The sequence below is a fragment of the Hylobates moloch genome, unplaced genomic scaffold (assembly GCF_009828535.3).
Source record: "Hylobates moloch isolate HMO894 unplaced genomic scaffold, HMol_V3 SCAFFOLD_10, whole genome shotgun sequence".
NCBI lineage: Eukaryota > Metazoa > Chordata > Mammalia > Primates > Hylobatidae > Hylobates > Hylobates moloch.
Window position 1 is genome coordinate 53,126,133 of NW_026652285.1, and position 19,677 is coordinate 53,145,809.

Consider the following 19,677-nt stretch of genomic DNA (forward strand, 5'->3'; position numbering starts at 1 on the left):
TTGTCTCTTCTAGATGTTTCATATTAAAGGAGTCATACAGTAAGTGGTCCTACGTGGCTGGCTCTTTCACTTAGCATAATGTTTTTAAGATTCACCTATGTTGTAGCAAGTATCAGTACTTCATTTCTTTCTTTTTCAAAACCATTTCATAATGTCATAAGTTTATCAGCCACACATAACAAGAAATCACAGGAAGTGCAGATTATGGTCCACATGGGGTGGTTCAAACTACTTGTACACATTATCTCCTTCATCTCTAATGAGTAGCCCTTCATTCTTGAACTTGTTGTAAGATGGCCATGTCATGCAAAGTACCTTGTGTTTTTGCAGTCAGGAATACAATGAAAGGGTTGAAGGTCTTCTCCTTGTGTCTTTTTTTTTTCTTCTGGATTGTTCCTGTAGTTTTATGACCCATGTCTCCATGGACTAATGACAAAACAAAGCAATTATGTCTGGATGGGACTGGCATGCTGCTCTCTCTTTCTCATCACTGAGTGTGGAGAATGACTTAATGATATTGAACCACTTTGTTCTTCAGACTCTTAGTTCCGCCTTTTTAATTCAGAAGATTTTCCCAAGTCCTTACCACAACACAGCTGAGAAGCTCCCTCAAAGCAGTAACATGAGGCAATAGTTGGGCTCATGTCATTTTTTTTTAACATGTCTTGGGTATTACTGTCCTTCACTGGTTGATAAACAGTGTCTTTTAAACCACCGTTTCAGGCATTTTGTTCATTTTTTGTTTTATTTTTTATTTTATTTTTTATTTGTTTTTTTTTATTTATTTTTATTTATTTATTTATTTTTTTTGAGACAGAGTCTCACTCTGTCACCCAGGCTGGAGTGCAGTGGCGTGATCTCGGCTCACTGCAAGCTCCGCCTCCCGGGTTCACGCCATTCTCCTGCCTCAGCCTCTCCGAGTAGCTGGGACTACAGGCGCCCGCCACCACACCCGGCTAATTTTTTGTATTTTTAGTAGAGACGGGGTTTCACCGTGGTCTCGATATCCTGACCTCGTGATCCACCCGCCTCAGCCTCCCAAAGTGCTGGGATTACAAGCGTGAGCCACCGCGCCCGGCTTTGTTTTATTTTTTAAATTGATGTACAATATTGTACATATTTTGGGGGTACATGTGATATTTTCATATCTGTGTACAATATGTAATGATCAAATCATGGTAATTGGGATATCTATTACATCAAACACTTATCTTTTCTTTGTGTTGGACACCTTATAATTCTTCTCTTCTAGCTATTATGAAATATGCAATAAATTATTGTTAATTATAATTTTCCTGCTGTACTGTCAAATACTAGAACTTCTTGCATTTTTGTACCCTTAACCAAGCTCTTTTCATTCCCCTTCCTCCTTCCCAGCCTCTGGTAACCATCATTCTACTCTCTACTAGCAGGAGATCCACATTTTTAGCTCCATGTATGAGTGAGAACTTGCTATATTTCTTTCTGTGTTTGACTTATTTCACTTAACATAATGACCTCCAGTTCTATTCCTGTTGCTGCAAATGACGGTCTTTCATTCTTTTCATGGCTGAATAATATCCCATTGTGTATATATACACCACATTTTATTTATTCATTCATCTGTGATGGACACTTCGGTTGAATTCATATCTTGGCTATTGTGAATAGTACTGCAACACACACAGAAGTGCAGGTATTGCTTTGATATGTTGATTTCCTTTCTTTTGGATGTAGTACTTCACTTCTTTTGATGGCTGAATAATATATCATTATATGTATATATATGGATATATCATCTTTGGTTATCTATTCATCAGCTGATGGGTATTTAGGTTGTTTTCACACTTTGCCTGTTATAAACAATGCTGCTATGAACATTTGTGTACAAGTATTTGTTTGAGTACCTGTTTTTACTTCTTTAGAATATATAGCTAAGAGTGGAATTGCTGAGTCATATGTTAATTTTATATTGAGGTTTTTGAGGAACCTCCAAATTGTTTTCCACAGCAGCTATACCTCGTTATTTTATTTTTATTTTTATTTTTTGGGACAGAGTCTTGTTCTGTCACCCACGCTAGAGTGCAGTGGTATGATCTTGGCTTACTGCAACCTCCGCCTCCCAGGTTCAAGCAATTTTCCTGCCTCAACCTCCTGAGTAGCTGGGACTACAGGCATGCACCGCCATGCTGGCTAATATTTGTATTTTTAGTAGAGAGAGGGTTTTATCATGTTGGCCAGGCTGGTCTTGAACTCCTGACGTCAAGCGATCTGCCCACCTCATCTTCCCAAAGTGTTGGGATTACAGGCCTGAGCCACCACACCCAGCCAAGCTTTACCATTTTAAATTCTCACTAGTAATTTACAAATATTCTAATTTCTCTACATTCTAGTGAACACTTACTCTTTTCCTTTTTATTTAAATTATGGCCCTCCTAGTGCTGTGAAGTGGTATCTCTTTGTGACTTTGATTTGCATTCCCTAAAGACTAATAATGTTCAGAGTATTTCTATCTCCATTTTGCCCATTTGTGTATCTTCTTTGGTGATGTATCTGTGCAGGTCTTTTGCTCATTTTCAAATTAGGTTATTTTCTTATTGTTGAGTTGTGAGAGTTCTTTAGATATTCTGACTACTAGTCTTATTGGACATATAATTTGCAATTTCTTTTTCTATTCTATTCATTGTCTTATCACACTTTTGATAGTGCCCTTTGATGCAAACATTTGGTAGAATTCACCAGTGAAGCCATCTGAACCTCAGATTTTTTTTGTGGGAAGTTTTTTTATTACTAACTAAATATCTTTATTTGTTATAGGCCTATGCATTAGTAAGGGTTTTCTGCAGTAGCAGAAACAAGATGGATATATATATATACATCTCCATCGTGTGTGTGTGTGTGTGTGTGTAATTTATTATAAGAAATTGGCTCACATGATTATGGAGGCTGGCAGGTCCAAAATCTGCAGAGCAGATGTCCCAGTTCATGTCCAAAGTCTGGAAGCTGCTATAGAACCAGGAAAAGCTGATATACTACCTTAAAGGCCATCAGGCAGGAGAATTCTTTCTTACTCAGGAGAGTGTTAGTATTTTGTTTTTTTGTTCTCTTCAGGCCTTCAACTTATTGGATGAGGGCCATTTACATTAGGAAGGGTAGTCGGCTTTACTCAGTCTACAATTTAAATATTAATCTCATCCAAGGCTATCTTCACAGAAACACCCAGAATAATGTTTGACCAAATATCTAGGCACCCCGTGGCCCAGTCAAGTTGACACATAAAACTAAATATCACTGTCCATTCAGATTTTCTGTCCTTTTGAATCAGCTTCAATAATTTGTTTTCTATGAGTTTGTCTATTTCCTCTAGGTTATCTAATTTGTTGGCATATCATTGTTCACAGTATTTCTCTATAATCTTTTGAAATATGTTCTGTAAGCTTGATAGTATTGCCTCCTCTTTCATTTCTAATTTTAGTAATTTTAATTTCCTCTCTTCCCCATACCCTTTTTGGTTGGTCTAGCTAAAATTTTGTCAATTTTTGTCTATGTTTTCAATAACCAATTTTGGTTATATTTGTTTTTTTCTGTTGTCTTTGTATTCTCTAATTCATTTATTTCCCTCAAATCTTTATTTTCATCCTTCTGCTTGTTTTGAGTTTAATTTACTCTTCTTTTTCTAGTTTATTAAGATGGATATATACATACATATTGATTTAAAATTATTCTCCTTTTTAATGTAGGTGTTCATAGACATACATTTCTCTCTTTGCACTCTTTACACTGCATCCTATAAATTTGGTATGGTGTACTTTCGTTTCCATTCATCTCAAAGTATTCTCTAATTTTCTTTATAATAGCTTCTTTCACTCATTGGCTATTTAGGAGTGTGTCATTGAAAATACATATATTTATGTATTTCCTAAATTTCCTTGTGTTATCACTTTCTAATTTCACTCAATTGTGGTTATGAAATATATTTTAGGAAATATATTTTGTATCATTTCAATTAAAAATATTGATATTGTTTTAATATATATTGGGACCATATAACATGATCTATTCTAGAGAATGTTCCATGTGCACTTAAAAGGAATGCATATTCTGCTCTTATTGGGTAGAATGTTCTATAGACATTTGTTAGTCCAAATTAGTTTATGATGTTGTTCACGTCCTTTGTGTCCTTACTGATCATCTGTGTGGTTGTTCTATCCATTATTGAAAATGGAGTATTGAAATCTTCATCTATCTCTCTCTTCAGTTCTTTCATGTTTTGCTACATGTATTTTGGAACTATGTTGTTAATCCCAAATGGCAAGTAAGTCCCATACATACTTATACTTGTTATAGCTTCTTGATGGAATGATTCTTTTCTCATTGTAATATATCCTTCCTTGTCCCTAGTAACAACTTTTTCCTTATAGTCTATTTTGTTTTATGTTACTGTAGCCATTTCAACTCTGTTTTTGCTACTATTTGCTTGGCATACCCTTTTCCATCCTTTAATTTCAATCTATTTGTGCTTTTAAAATTAAGGTGTATCTCCTATAGACAGCATATAAAGGTATCATGTCATTCTTTTATCTTTTTGTCTAGTATCTTCCTTGTTATTGAAGTATTCATTTATATTTAAAGTAAATATTGATAAGTAGAATTTACATCTGCTATTTTGCTACTTGTTTTCCACATTCTTTATACTTACTTTGGTTCTCAATCTCTCCATTATTGCCATCTGTTTTGTCAATAGATATTTTCTAGTGTATAATTTTGATTTTCTTGGGTTTTCTACGCATTTTTGAAATATATTTTTAATAGTCACACTGTGGTTTCCAATTATCAACTTACGCAAATCTAGTGTGAAATATTATCAACTTAATTCCAATATTATTCAGTTTTTGTTCCTATGTAGGTAGCTTCCTTGTTTCTCATTTTCTTTATGCTATTATGATACTAACTAAATCTTTGTATATGCCCATTCACACAGATTTATTCTATTTTTCTTTATGTAGTTGTCTTTTAAATCAAAGGGGACCAAAATATTGACAAATAAAAAAAAAGATGTATCCTGTCTTTTACATTTACCAATGCAGTTACCTTTACGAGTCCTCTTAATTCTTCATGTGTATTTGAGTTTTTCTCCAGTATTTTCTCATTTTAGCCTCAAATTCTCTCTTTAGGATTTCTTGTAGGATAGGCATCCCAATGAAGAATACCTCAGTTTTTGTTTATGCAAGACTCTCTTAATGTCTCTGTCATTTTTAAAGAGTATTTTTCTGGATGTAGAGTTCTTGATTAAGAGCTGACTTATTTCAGCACTTTCAATTTGCCTTGCTGTTGACTGCTGATCTTCATGGTTTCTCATGAAAAATCAGCTGTAAATCATTATGAAGTTAACTGTACATGATGTGTCACTTCTCTTTTGCTGCTCAAGATTCTCTATTTGTCTTTTTCTTTTGACAGTTCGAATGATGTGTCCAGGGGTGAATGTCTTTGAATTTATCCTACTTGAAATTTGTTGAATTTCTTAGATATGAAGATTTGTGTCTTATAAGAAATTTGAGAAGTTTTTGGACACTATTTCTTCAAACACTTTTCTGCCCCCTTTCTCTCTCCCCTCTTATTGGGACTCCCATTTTGTGTATGTTGATATCCTTAGTGATATCCCACAGGTCCCTGAGGCTCTGTTCATTTTCCATCTTTCCTTTTCTTTTTGTTCTTCAAACTGGATAATTTCAATTGGTTTGTTTTTGTGTATGCTCATTCTTTCTTCTGCTGGCTCAAATTTGCTATTGAGCCCATCTAGTAAAATTTTTATTTTGGTTATTATTCTTTTTAACTCCAGAATTTCTATTCTGTTCTATTTTTGTAATTTCTCCTTATTTACTAATATTCTCTTTGGTGAGAAATTATTTTAATACTCTTCTTTAGTTCATAAAATGGTCTTATTTAATTCTTTTAACATATTTAAAGTAGCTGAATTAAAGTATTTGCCTAGTAAGTCTAATGTTTGTTCTTCCTCAGGGACAGTTTCTATTGATTAATTTTTTCCTTCTCTGTATAAGCCATACTTTCTTACTTTCTTACTTTTGTGTCTCTCTTAATTTTGTCAAAAATTGCTCATTCTAATTACTACAATTCTATTAATATATTAATATTAACATAAGTTAATGTAACTCTGAAAATAAAATTTTTCCTCCATCTCTGGAGTTCATTGCTATTGTTTATTTTTGTTTCTGCTGCTTTTTTCTTTAGTAACTTTCCTAAACTAAGTCTGTTAAGTCTGTATCGTCAGTCATGTGTGGCCACTGATATCTCTGTTGAGTTAGCTTAATAATCAGCTAATGACTGGACAGAGATATCCTTAAATGCCTGAAACCAAAATGTCTCCCAATCTTTGCTGATGGGCTCTATGTCTACGTTGGGGCATAACTTCACACTCAACTAGGCAATTTACAATTCTTCTTTAGCCTTCACTTCCTGTTTGTGCAGAACCTCAAGATTAGCTACACGTGAGAGCTTAGGGTCTTCACTGGCATTTCCTGTACCCATGCAGAGCTCTGTGTATACGCACTGCCCTAAGTATGCACATAGCCTTCTCAATTACCAGGAATATGTCAGATCTTTTTAAAGTTCTCTATGGACATATTTACCCCAGATTTTTCTTTTCTTTTTTTTTAAAGTTTTTGTTTTGCTTGTTGTTTGCCCAATTGTTACAGCTACAGGCAGCTGCCACTGATTGTTTTTAACAAGTGTTTAGATTGTGGGTACAGAGGGTGTGGGGGTGTGTTTACACTAAGTAAGCTCTTAATTAGGTTAAAGACAAGCCTTGCAAGTAAAGTTTTCCATAGGATTGCCATACATGTCAAATAATGACAATTCCCTGAGAACAGGGCAGTGAAAGAGCTTCCACCCCATTCCAACCCCTCCATTGGCTGCTAGAATGTTGGTTTTCACAGTAATTGCCAGCTGCTGATTTTCAAGGCTATCACAGAAGTGGGCAGTTGAGAATAGGTCAAATTAAATACCAAAAAGTAGTTATTTTTACTAACATTCAGCTTTGTTTTTTGAGTAAACATTCCTCAATTTTTGTAAGTCTGAAGTTAATTTCTAGAGTTCTGAAAAAGTTGATTTTGACTTTTTTTTTTTTTTTTTTTTTTTTTTTTTTTTTTCTTGTTGGTTTTATGGAGGAAAGGATTTTTGGAGGTCCTTTACTTACTTCACATGCCAAATGTCCTTCTGGCCTGTACTTTTAAATGACATTTCACTAGATGCATGTGAAATTTGGGGTTGGTAGTTATTTTCATTTAGCACATTAAAAATATCATTCCTTTTTATTCTGAGTTCTACCATTTAAAATTTAGCTCCTTTACATCTGACAAACGGCTAATATCCAGAATCTACAATGAACTCTAACAAATTTACAAGAAACAAACAAACAACCCCATCAAAAAGTGGGCGAAGGACATGAACAGGCACTTCTCAAAAGAAGACATGTATGCAGCCAAAAAACACATGAAAAAATGCTCATCATCACTGGCCATCAGAGAAATGCAAATCAAAACCACAATGAGATACCATCTCACACCAGTTAGAATGGCAATCATTAAAAAGTCAGGAAACAACAGGTGCTGAAGAGGATATGGAGAAATAGGAACACTTTTACACTGTTGGTGGGACTGTAAACTAGTTCAACCATTGTGGAAGTCAGTGTGGCGATTCCTCAGGGATCTAGAACTAGAAATACCATTTGACCCAGCCATCCCATTACTGGGTATATACCCAAAGGACTATAAATCATGCTGCTATAAAGACACATGCACATGTATGTTTATTGCGGCACCATTCACAATAGCAAAGACTTGGAACCAACCCAAATGTCCAACAACGATAGACTGGATTAAGAAAATGTGGCACATATACACCATGGAATACTATGCAGCCATAAAAAATGATGAGTTCATGTCCTTTGTAGGGACATGGATGAAACTGGAAACCATCATTCTCAGTAAACTATCACAAGGACAAAAAGCCAAACACCGCATGTTCTCACTCATAGGTGGGAATTGAACAATGAGAACACATGGACACAGGAAGGGGAATATCACACTCCGGGGACTGTTGTGGGGTGGGGGAGGGGGGAGGGTCAGCATTAGGAGACATACCTAATGCTGAATGACGAGTTAATAGGTGCAGCACACTAGCATGGCACATGGATACATATGTAACAAACCTGTACATTGTGCACATGTACCCTAAAACTTAAAGTATAATAATAATAATAATAAAATAAATAAATAAATAAATACAAGTTAGCTTCTTTTTTGTTGTTGTTGTTGTTGTATTTTTGCTCTTTTGATGGTGATACAGTTTTTTTTCTTCTGGGTGCCTTTGAGATTTTTGCATGTGTCCAGTTTTCAGCAGCTTCAGTATGCCCAGGTGTGATTTTCTTGGTGATTAATATTTATAGAACTTTTAGAATCTAGGGTTTGATGTTTTCTACTTATTTGGAAATTTTCAGCCACCACCACTTAAGCTACTTCTTCTAACTTGTTGTCTTTCTCTTTCCATTCTGGGTCTCCAAGTTCCTTCATATTCACCCTTTGCATAAGGTTCTATACATCTCTAATGCTATTTTCTGTACTTTCCATATATTTTGTTTGCGTGCTTCAGTCTAGATATTTTCTACTGACTTTCTTCAGCTCACTAAATCCCTCTTTAACTCTGATCAATTTCCTTTTATAACCAGGTACAGTCATCCCTAAGTATCCACAGGAAATTGCTTACAGGACCTCCCATGGATACCAAAATCCACAGATGTTTAAGTCCCTTATATAAAATGGCACAGTATTTGCATATAGACTATGCACATCCTCTTGCATACTTTAAATTATCTCTCGATTACTTATAATACCTAATAAAATGTAAATGCCATGTAAATAGTTGATATGCTGCATATTTTATTTGGATTATGTTGTTGTATTGTTATTTTTTATTTTTTTCAAATATTTTTGACCTGTGGTTGGTTGAATTCATGATGCAGAATCCATGGATATGGTGGGCCAACTGTATTGAGTTCCTATTTGCTGTTACCATATTTTTCATTTCTTTAACATCCATTAAACTCTTTTTCTTATATTAAAGTTCTTTTCTGAGGTATTTCACATTATTCTCTATTTTCTGAAATGTATAACTTACTTATTTAAAAATCCATTTCTGATTATATCAATATCTAGGTCTCCTTTGGATTTGTTTGTGTTGTTTCTATTGTCTCTTCATCTTATTTCTTGGTATGCTGGTAATTCTGATTAAATATTGAACATTATAATGAAAAATTGTAGAGGCTTTGAATAATGTCTTCCTCCAGAGTGGATTCATTCTTTCCTGTGGCAGACAGCAGAAAGTCAGATCAACTCAATCTAAGTTTCAGACTGTCCTTACTCAAAGCTGGTTTGCAGTCTTTGTAAGGATCATTCTACTTCTGGTTTTCTTCCACTCATCCACCTTCAGTGGATTCAATTCACAGGCTGGAGCTTCCTAAGCCCTTTCCAACTTTGCATGTCATGAACTTTAATTTTTCCTCCCTAGCAAAAAGGGATAATGTTTTCTTATGCCTTTCAGCCATCTTAATCTTAACATTTTAGCCTTTTGTCTTTCTTAGATTAAGCAAGTGACTCAAGAAGAAAATGAGTTCCAAATATTAGTATATTAATCTTAGTTCTCTATACCTCAATTCTATCTTTTTTTTTTTTTTTTTTTTTTTTTTTGAGACAGAGTCTTGCTCTGTTACCCAGGCTGGAGTGCAGTGGTGCTATCTCGGCTCACTGCAACCTCTGTCTCACAGGTTCAAGCAATTTTCGTGCCTCAGCCTCCCATGCAGCTGGGATTATAGGCTTGTGCCACCACACCTGGCTAATTTTTGTATTTTTAGCAGAGACAGGGTTTCCCCATGTTGCCCAGGCTGGGCTCAAACTCCTGGCCTTGAGTGATTTGCCCACCTCGGACTACCAAAGTGCTGGGATTACAGGCATGAGCCTCCCTTCTCAGCCTCTCTGTCCTACATTTCGGATCCTTAATATCTGGCTGCTTTGGCAGCCTTGAACTTCAAGTTCTGTCTTCCCATGCTCATGAGACTGCCTAAAGCACTCCCATGTCTTAGCAACTAAACTTTGCCTTCCTTCCTAGGCCATAATCCCATGCCAGGGCTCAACAAGTGCTGTAGGATATATCAACAGGCAGAATTTGAGCTCACTTCAACGAGCTTTCCTTTGGTGTATAATCTGGGTCCTTCGGTCCTTTTTGTCACAGTAGCATGCTGATGTCTACAAACAGATGTTTTGTATTTTGAGGGCTTTAAAAGTTTTTCTCAGTGGGAGAACTGGTATGCTATAAGCTACAGCATCAAGAAGCAGCAGAATTCTCCTGGTCAACCTTTTAACATACAATTCTTATCAAAGGTTGCTTTCTTTCAAATATGATTATGACTAAAGTGTACCCATTTAAGTTGTTTCAAAAAAGAAAACTTGTACTTTCAAACATGTCATAACTTCATAATTTTAGAATTTGTTTTTCTTGGAGGAAATTCTCCATTTTTAATTTTGGGCCAAGGGAGATATTTTAGAACACAAAATTTATGTCAATTTAGCCTGCTATTTTTTATATATTCCATGGTTTGTAAATATGATGAATGTGTATGTATGCATACATATATAGAGACAGCTGATATATCAATACAGAATAAAACTTTTCAAATAAAAATAACGCAGAAGCAGCTGCTGTTCTCGAAATAAAAGAAACAATAAGCTTGATTTTAATTTTTAATTTATTTTCATGTAATTTTATGGCTTTCAACACTTCCTTATTCTGTCATTAAATTCTCAGTTTTTATAGTTTAATGGTATATTCTCTGTAGTTCAGGCATTATATAGCTCTTTTTCTGTAGCTATTCATCTATATTCATAATACTTATAATTAGGAAATTGTTAGAAGACGTTTTCAGTATGAAGGGAATCAAGTTGAAAATTATGTAGGAATAAGAAGGGAGAGACCAAAAATTGGATGAAATGAGTCACTTATCAAGAAGAGTAAAACAGTGTTTCCAAACTATAATGTGATCAGAAAAAACCATAATCTTTGGAAACTATGAAATTAATATTGTTAAAGAAATTTTTGATCCTCCAAATTTTAAAATGTCTAGGAAAACAGATACTGTGATGAAAAACATAATAAGGTCATTAAGTTTGGGTTAATTGGTGTCTTAGCCACTGACATGATTAATTCAAAGGATTCTGAAAGTCATACAAAATTACACAATATAGAAGAAAGCAATTTATTTTACAGAGAATCTTTTTATTCAATAGTTTTTAATTCTCCACTGAAATTCTCTTTACTTTGCTATTCTTGAACATATTAAGCACAGCTATTTTAAAGTTTCTGTCTGTTATCTCTATTTGATTAGAATCCTTGTAGGTCTGTTCTTCTGGGATCTTTTTTTCTGAATTTTCAATCACACTGTCTTGTCTTCTCATACACTGAGTAGTTTTGATTGAATGCTGGACATTGTATATAAAAATTGAAGAGATAAATTGACTTTTGTTAAAGGCATCTTCCTTCTGAAAAGAATTACATTTGCATCTGGAAATAAAAAAAATATATATTGTTTGACAGAGGAACTAGCCATCCCAGGTCACATTAGTCCAATCAAAAATTGAGATGATGCCAAGATAAGTTTTAGACTTTGCTAGGCTTGTTTTATTTCTGGCTTATCTTGCCTCTAGGGAGTATGTGGCCCTTCAGAATCCTAACTGAAAACTTGGAGAGTTTTCCAGGGACCCATTACCTACATTGCCAAGACCCAAATTCTAATTTTTATCTCTCTAGACTTGTGAGGGTTTGGTTACACAGGTCAACAAGTTGGCTTCTTAACTAACTTATTAGAAACTGGAAGAAACCCAGAAGAAAAGCAACCTGAAAAGCTGGGTTCAACTTTCTAGATTTTCTTCTTTTCTTGGATCGTGGCATTGTAATTCTTCATGGAAAGGTTACTTCTCCATTGCCTTCAAAGAGATTTTTAATCTTGTTCATATTTTCAATGGGAGATTTGGTATAAAATGCCTAGGGTATCATTACTGCAATAGAACACCCTAGAATTATTTGAGTGGGAATATCAGTTATTTTTTTCCTGCCACCTGAGAATGTGAAATTAGTTTACCCATGTCAATCATTGTAGAGAACAACCTGGATTCTATTCTACTCATTTTATTACATTGAATTTTTAAAATTAGATAAGAAAAATAATATATATCTACTCTACTATATTAAGTAATATAAAATATATTAATAAAAGCAATAATTTCTCTCCTCATTTCCTCACATCCTTGACTAACCTCTGCTCCTTAAAATAGCAAATCTTCAGTATGTATAACTCTATATTTACCTTTCTATATACATACACAAGCTTATATACATATATGTATTTTTTATAAAAGGATTATAGCATAACCATTGTGCTAATTTATTTTAATAACTTTCTATATAAATTATTCAATCTGCATTTAAAAATTGGATACAGAGTTTCATCAATTTTTGGTAGACACAGTAATTCCGTAAAATAAGAACAAAATTAAATTTGTTTTCATCTTAGGGGAAAAATGCATTTTGTGTTCATTCATCTTTCATTGTTTTCTTTTATTGGTTCTAAGGGGATAACGTTTTTAGAAGACCCTGATTTGAGTGGCTTCTAGGCTCTTTGTACATCCCATTTCAGAGACAGATGCATCTATGAATAAGTAGGTATGCAGTCCTCTTTAAAGTTTGCATCATCTTAGGCAAAATATGTTTGGTGGTTTAAGGCCAGCAGAAGAAACTACACATACAAACACTCACCATATATATATGTATATGTATTATGTATAGACACATATATGTATATACATTTAAATCTAATATAAAATATGCGTTATATAAGAAATCATATGATATACATTTATAATCAATTTTAATTCTACATTATTCTTATATATACACATAGATACACATAAACACACACTATATGAAGACAAATGTTATTTTTATACATAAAATAAGTACATTGTATTGTGTGAGTCTGGTATATTTTTAGAATACAGAAATAATTCTTCATCTACTTGGGAAAAGTTTTCATAACTGAAAAGAGGATTTTAGCAGCACAACATATAAGTAGCTACTAGTACTATGTTAACAAATGGTTTTTTAAATTGTTAATGATAGCATTTATTCAATACCATATATGTGCTATGTATTTTGTTATGCACCTTGAGTGTAGTAGTTTATTTAACACTTAAAATATCTTTATAGATTAGGTAATTTTTTTCATTTGCTATTTAACAGAAGAGGAAAGTAAGACAGAGAAGGTAATTTATTTGTCCAAAATCACAGCCAGGATATTTGATACTCAAACTGTCCTTTGATTCTGAGCTCACTCCTGTCTACTCAATTATACTGTACTTCAGTTTGTTCAGTTGCATTGTGTTCACATTTTCTTTTTGATCTTGCAAGTTCTCAGAATTTTGTTACTTGTTTCATTTTGTACTTTTGTACAAAGTTCCATTCTACATTGTGTTGGAAAAAGGCAGGGTGAAGCAACTTCTATTTTTTCCTTTAAGTGGAACAAATTCACTTGAGTGACATAAATTGTCTTATATCTCAAGGGTTTCTTGAATTTCTATCATTTTATGCTGATAGTTTAAAAGGGTACATGATTATTCTGTAGAAGTCCTCTTATTGAAAATGATTTCCGTAAGTATTTGGCCAGTTAAGCAGAAATTTCAATTAAAGCAGGGAATCATACAATATGATTCATACAGTAATACATACACATATATACACAATATCATCAATGTATTCCTGTATCTTACACATTTTATTTTAATGTGAACTATATACTTGTAGAGTTTTTGCCAATCAATCAATACACTTTGAGTTCTTATGTGGCATCAATCAAACCTCTTTTATTGCACTGATTGGAATTCGGCATCATCAGTTAGGATATTATATTTATTGTGTAGATCAAGCCCATGAGCCATTACATACATTTTCTCGATTTGGCTTATTTAAAGATTAATGACAATTTAAACACACTTGCGGAACAATTTAAAACAGGATACCTTACAATTTTCTTCCTCAAACAATGTTACAGCATTTTTAGTACTCATTTTTACTGAGATTTTACTAAGCATTCAACTTAGTTTTCAGAAAAATGACAATTTTTTCTGAAATTCTTTTATTTTCCTCATATTTCATCCCCTTAAAAGTAGCATTAATAGGTTCAGGAACAAACACTACCCCTCTTGTTAAGCATGTAGCCACATAGGTGGTAGGAGACATGAGGAGTAGATGTGTCAGAGCTAGCCTCTGGTCTCTAGCATCCAGCGTACTCTACACTGCATGTTACTCAAGGAATAGAGTTTCGTTGTAAATGAATGGAGAGTCAGTTAAATGAAGTTTCATTTTACTGCGGTGCCCACCTTCTTTCCATCCATTACATTTCCAAAAGTAGGACTGGGAGAAATATCCAGGGTTATGAAAATGCTTTCTCCTGTTGGCCCTATGTGATTGAGTGCTATTTTAATCAAGGAGTGTTACAAAATATTTTCTGGATCTTACCTAAATAATATTTATAAATATTTTCATTTAGTTTACTTATCTAGCAATTGCTGAAATTGTTGATGCTGTTCCTGGAGATTGCTATCTATTTTACATTTTCTGTTTCAAAACTGCGTCTGCATTGTAGGCAATTCTCTGGCTACCCAAGAAATTTATATTTTATTATATCACAATTTTTCTTATTAGATATTTCATAATTCAAAGGTCAGGCCTAACAAAATGATCTTTCTGACCAAACTGGCTAGCTAAATTTAGCAACGAATTGATGGCTTTTCTTTTTTGCAATGTCTTGTCTGATAATTGAAGTTTCTGGGTCAACCAGTTGTTTTGCCCTGACCTAGACATTGCCTAAGCAGGTTTATTTCACAGTCTGGTTACCAGGGTGCGTCACTCACATAAACACATCTGGAGTTCACTTCCAATTCTTAAACTAAATACTAAAGTATGCGTTTGATCAGTGAAGTCTTATCAACCCATATATCTCCCCCTTTACTATAATCAGCGCTAGAGTTCTTTAAAACCATTGTCATACAAGCGTGAACCTGAATCCTTTCTCCTGGCCCATTTTGTATCTACAGGAAAAAATATAAATACATTAAAACACATTTCCCCAAACTTTTCTTGCTTCTTTAGGTTCCAGAAGTATCAAAAGAGTGGGGTGTAATTGAAATGAGCCCTGAGTGATTTGTTGCTAATGTCTTTTTAAGAAACCCATGGAAATCACAGTGACTTAAAATGAAACTCATGAATCTATTTTAAAGTTCACATAAATCTGAGATTTGAAGTTGAAGGTCACACAAAACATAAGAACTAGAAACCCTGGTGTTTCTTAGTGTGGTAGCTATTCTGATTCTGTCATTTCTGTGTGATCAGGCTGACTTCTTTTGGAGCATTGCATTATGAAAGGACACCTAGTCTGTCAGTCAACTTCTGCATACATTAGTAACACCTTAAAAATTCTTTAAGAAGTGATGGGCGAACATTTTGTAGCTTTTCATCCCTGATATACAACTTTTTCTTTTTTGATTTCTAAATACTATTATGCATTCAGGGTTTGAAAGAATATTTTCATTAAGCAGAGACTTCTTCACTTTGGTACAGGATATTGCCTTGTCCTACTGTGAACATTACCTTTCCTAGCACTCCAGTCTTCTACTAGGTCCTCCTGCTGGGCACCCTCTTGCTATCTTGCTCTTTTATGGAGCATCCTGGCTCCTGGGAACCTGCCAGGGAGCTACGAGCTGCACTGAACGTGCTCATACATAGTCTTCCACTAGGAGCCTCCAAACTGATTCCTTGGAGTCCTGGTGATGATAAACCTACATGGCCACCCATGGCAAAGTGAAATAAAACATTTCTCCCCTGTTGGTTACAGTGTTTGGAAAATATCACATAGTATGGCTGCAGCCAGATATATGCTAGGGTTTTAAAAGAAATTATTATTTCAGTTTTCATCCCTCTCACTACTCCTCTTGTTGGGTCAGGAGACACTGTGAATGGCAGACATCATTCAGAAGTCTAAGTATTGTGAATGGACCAACTCATAACCCTTTGTTCTGTTGCTGCTTAAGGTCACGTTCCCCCTAGGAGCCTCTTATTAATGATTGCTGCTACAAATAGATTTTTGTGGCTCACATCTCATTCATTTATTCCATAAATGGAGGTTTTGTTCTATTATATTTATTTATTTTTGTTGCTCTTGTACTGTTTTCATTGGTTCATATTTCACTTAACGTGAGTCTTTTATTCCCAATAAATAATCTTGGCCTTTTTTTTTTTTTTTTTTTTGAGATAGTCTCACTCTGTTGCCTAGGCAGGAGTGCAGTGGCATGATCACTGCAGCCTTGACCTCCCCGGTTCAAGCAATCCTCCCACCTCAGCCTCCTGAGTAGCACACCACCATGCTCAGCTAATTTTTATGTGTGTGTGTGTATTTTTTTGTAAAGACAGAGTTTTGCCCTGTTGCCCAGGCTGGTCTCAAACTTCTGGGCTCAAGTGATCTGCTCGCTTCAGCCTCCCAAAGTGCTGAGATTACAGGTGTGTGTCACTGTGCCCAGCCTATTCTTGGCTTTGATTGCACAAAACTCAACAGCTTACGAGACATGTCCATGTATATCAGTTCAGTGGTGAAGTGAGCTTGGGTTCTCTAATGGACAACTCCTCAGCCTCCACTTCAATGTGTTTATGGAAGTCTGGGCCAACTATCTGCTAGACATGATGAGTTATATACAAATCTCACTAAGACACAAATCTGGACACTTCCCCACTTTGCCACATTAATACTAGGTGTAAAGGTTATGAATTATTACCTGATTTTTACAGTTGAGTACACTTGGCCTTAAAGAGTTTACAGAAGTTGCTCAGGGCCTCACATCCAGTGAGAGGTAGTACAGATTCCAAAGCCAGACCATATCTACTGCATCTTGTTATTCCATTAAATCTGTGATATGGCATAAAAATCTAGCATTTCCTGGAGAAAACTCTTCTAGAAAGAGGTAGGAGAAATGATCTCCATCCTCTTTGTTTACTCTCTCATTCATCAGGAAGTGATTATGTGATATTTTATGGGTTTTTGTTCATGGTTCCTGGCTTATAACCCCTACAGCCCTGGTTATAATGCTGTGGTCCTTTAGCCTTCAGAAACAGGTCTCAGGAAACAGCATCTCTTTCTATGACCTTCTTCTGCCCTCCTTTCACCTGCCCAAGGCAGGACTCTATCTGACTGTCATCATTACATCTGAGTCTATCATTCCAAAGAGAATCCTGCCCCATACCCCAGAGAAAGGCATGCTGCACAGAGAGGCCACACTGGGTTTGGATCATACCCTTTTTGTCCAATCACATTTCTACATGGTTGTCAATTATGGAAAACAAAATCTTCATAAAAGGCCTAACGGACAGTGTTCAGAGATCTTCTGGAGAGCTGAGTACATGGAGGTTCCTAGATGGTGGCACACCCAGTGACATGGTTTGCCTGTGTCCCCGCCCAAATCTCATCTTGAACTGTAGCTCCCATAATCCCCACATGTCATGGGAGGGACCAGCTGGAAGGTAATTGAATCACGGGGGTGGGTTTTTCACATGTTGTTCTTGTGATAGTAAGTAAGTCTCATGAGATCTGATGGCTTTATAAAGGGCAGTTCCCCTACATACACTCTCTTGCCTGCCACCATGTAAGACACGACTTTGCTCCTCCTTTGCCTTCCATTATGATTGTGAGGCCTCCCCAGCCACATGAAACTGTGAGTCCATTAAAACTCTTTTTCTTTACATAAATTACCCAGTCTCAGGTATGTCTTTATTAGCAGTGTAAGAACAGACCCAGGAAGGACATAAAAGCTCTGTACCCCTTCCCGATACCTTACCTTATGCATTTCTTCATCTGGATCCTTTGTGATATCCTTTATAATAAAGCAATAAACATAAAGCAAGTGTTACCTTGAGTTTTGTGAGTTGCTCTAGCAAATTAGTTGAACCCAAAGAAGGGTCACAGGAACCCCAACTTATAGCCAGTCAGAAGTTCTGGAGGCCCAAACTTGTGACTGAAGTGTCTGAAGGCAGGAGGCAGTTTTGGGGACTGAGCCCTCAACCTGTGGGATCTGACACTCTCTCTAGGCAGGTAGGGTCAGAACTGAACTGGAAGAAACCCAGCTGGTATCTACTGCAGAACTGATTGCTTTCTTGCTGGTGGGGAGAAATCACGACATATTTTGTGGTCACAGATGTCTGTGTTGATGGTTGTTGTTCCTTTGGTAGGAGAGTAGAGGAAGATTGGTTTGAGAGTTTTTTTCAACAGAGTCACTTTCAAATTATCCAGATTGAAGAATCACTGGGGAACTAGACTTCTTTGCTTTTCTTCCAGCTTCTCATAGAGAAGTTTGTTTCTTTGTTTTACTGTTAAGAAAATAGTTGTTTTCACATTACTTTTTAGTTTGTTTGAAACCTGTTGGCACCTCATTTTAAAGTGCCATCTAACATTGTTCAGTAATAATGAGAGAGAAACTTTTCTAAGACTTATAGAATGTGGGGTCTAAGAAACACATACTCCACTTCCACATTTGATGCTTCAATCTCACCAACCAGGAGACTGGCATGCTTTCCTATAGACACAACAGACCACTCTCCATAGCCTAAAACAAGCTACTCTATCTTCACAGCATTTCTCACTGTGGCAGACTTGTTCCCTTGTTGAGCACAAAGCTTCTGATCTTACCTGTGCCTTCCAAGAGGATATGAAAATGTCTACTGTTTCTCCCACATAGAGAGCTTTCAGAAATCCTCACCACCCTTCCAATACAATAAAAATAACCCTTATTTCTTTCTTATTTTTAATTTTATGGACCACTTAAAAATCTTGTTTGAAATGCCCTCTGACGTAAGGGAAATTAATTGTTTACAGGCAAGGAAAATGAGGTTCAGCTAAAATAAAGGAGTCAAAACCAAGATTCTTCTGGCCCATTTGTTGGGACTCTTTTCTCCAAGCCTCCCTCCATTTCTAAGTGAACTGTTCCCATTTTGTGCCAGTTGTTCCTCCTAGAAGCCTGTGCCAATGTCCACTCAGCATCTCAGGCCCTGTCCCAGCTTATGATAATGTTCACAGTGCTCAGGACTGAAATTAGGAACCACAGCTATTTTTGATCAGTACAGATGGATTATGCTCTCCAAGAAAGATTGTGCTGATAAACTTATGATTGCTCAAGTAAGATCAGTGCAGAAACCATGTAAGGTGAAAAAAAACCTCAGCAGAACACTGTAGGGGGCTACATTAAAGGAATTTTCTAAGGATAAAATTGTTACATAATAAAAATATTATTTCAACCGTTTTCTTTTGCATGCATTATTTTCCATCTTACCTTACAAAGGTATTCACGCCCATTATTTTTCCATTTCCCAAAGTTCCCAAACCATTTAGAAGATAGAATTGTAGGAGTCTCTCCTGTGCATCCCCATCTCCATTGCCATCACCCTAATTGGGTCCTTGATGCTTATCCTGGCTGTTTGAAATATCCTCCTTATTGTTCATAATCACTCTCATTACTCCCTCTTGCAGATTCATAATCC